Genomic DNA, 1,941 nt, shown 5'->3' on the forward strand with positions numbered 1-1,941 from the left:
TGTTTCGATTCCCAGACCGGGCGTTGTGAGTGTTTATTGAGCGAAAACACCTAAAGCTCCACGAGGCTCCGGCAGGGGATGGTGGCAAACCCTGCTGTACTCTTTCACCACAACTTTCTCTCACTCTTACTTCCTGTTTCTGTTGTGCCTGTAATTCAAAGGGTCAGCCTTGTCACACTGTGTCACGCTAAATATCCCCGAGAACTACGTTAAGGGTACACGTGCCTGTGGAGTGCTCAGCCACCTGCACATTAATTTCACGAGCAGGCTGTTCCGTTGATCGGATCAACTGGAACCCTCGACATCGTAAGCGACGGAGTGCCAACACACAACACACAATGTACAAGTATAAAGAAAAAATTAAAGGAAAAAGGACTCATTATATTGAATGTTATCGATAACATGGAGCGGAAATAAGGGGTACTGCAGTTCCTCAGTGCCTATACATGAGTCACCACATGCATTCCTCCACTTATTTATGCTCACTGTTTAGAATTAACCATACACAGGTGCAGGTAAGGGTGTGTGCACAAGTGCAGGCATGACTGTGGGCACAGGCACAGGCGTGGCTGAATGCATAGGTGCAGGTGTGGTTGAGTGCATAGGTGCAGATGTGGCCGAGTGCATAGGTATAGACGCAGCTGAGTACATAGGCGCAGGCATGGTTTCATGGTAAGAAGCTTGCTTCCCGACCACATGGTTCCAGGTTCAGTCCCACTGCGTGGCACCTTGGGCAAGCGTCTTCTACTATAGCCTCAGGTCGACCAAAGCCTTGTGAATGGATTTGGTAGATGGAAACTGAAAGAAACCCATCCTGTGTGTGTGTGTGTGATCACCCCTTGCTAACCGGTGTTGACGGTTTAAGATGAATTTTTGATGTACATTGGAAAAAGTTTTTCTCTAGAGTTCTATAGTTGTTTTGTTTTAACCTATATTCACTTTAACCCCAAAAGTAAAAAATACCCAAATTTGGGTCTTCTTTTTCCTACCCCTCCACCGTGAATATAGGAGTAAGTTATTCCAAATCTAAGCATGATTCTGCAGGTTCTATCTAATAGAGAAAATAGCACCAGGAGCCATCTTACCAGTGAGCCACTGTACCAATGGGATGCTACTAGTCCTGCATAAATTACATCAAGGTACCACACTTAACAACATGAAAGGACACAAGAGAGAAAGAGAAAGTGAGAAAGTAACAGTCTTACATACCCCTATAGAACAGAATGGTCACACTTGGAATGCCATTCATAAGTCAACTTGATCAAGGCTGACCTTGAGCTTAACATCACATTAATAGGTCCACTGTCTTGTTCAAAGAGCTACACCAACCCTGTATTGTCTATAGTATCCAAGGATTCCAGTTAACTGATCTTACAAGAGTTATATCCCTTGCTTTTCTGTTTCTTCGTTTATTTTCAGATCTTTAAAAATCGCCAAGGGGTACTTTTCTCAGCAGCTCCAGTTTTTTCAACTCACTACGTTATGGGCACACTACTGTATTTATACTGTCTATATGACCAAACATTTCACAAGCAATATTTCTTTTCAGTCATAACACGCATTATATCCTGTTACATCTGAATCGATGTGTAACAAGAGCATAATTAGAAACCAATTAACTCCCAGCAGCCAAGAAAAAAAAAAAAAATGTTCAGTATAACAGCTTGGTTACTATTAATAATTTTATAATTAGTTCCTTGAACTGGTGGAATCATTAACACACCAGATGAAATGCTTTGTAGTATTTCGTCTGCCGCTAAGTTCTGAGTTCAAATTTCGCTGAGGTCAACTTGCCTTTCATCCTTTCAGGGTCAATGAAATAAGTACCAGTTGCGTACTGGGGGTCAATGTAATCAACTGTACCCCTCCCCTAAAAATTAAAGTTTTGTGCCCATAACAAAAAAGATTATTTCTACAACTAACTTACGTATCATTTCAATA

At 41.7% G+C, this 1,941-nt stretch overlaps 1 protein-coding gene across 2 annotated transcripts in view; it reads right to left on the bottom strand.

Annotated features, from left to right (window-relative positions):
- Window positions 1-1,941, bottom strand: part of LOC106880833 (uncharacterized) — a 38,630-nt gene that overhangs the window by 19,835 nt on the left and 16,854 nt on the right. Inside the window, exon 1 of one of the 2 annotated variants that reach the window (XM_052976539.1) lies at window positions 1,210-1,428. The exons of the other annotated variant lie outside the window; for it this stretch is intronic. The gene's annotated coding sequence lies outside the window, so the exon portion shown is untranslated. Of the gene's footprint in view, window positions 1-1,209; window positions 1,429-1,941 lie in introns of those variants that run through there. 2 annotated transcript variants of the gene reach the window in all.

This window comes from Octopus bimaculoides, chromosome 24 (genome assembly GCF_001194135.2).
Source record: "Octopus bimaculoides isolate UCB-OBI-ISO-001 chromosome 24, ASM119413v2, whole genome shotgun sequence".
Lineage (NCBI taxonomy): Eukaryota > Metazoa > Mollusca > Cephalopoda > Octopoda > Octopodidae > Octopus > Octopus bimaculoides.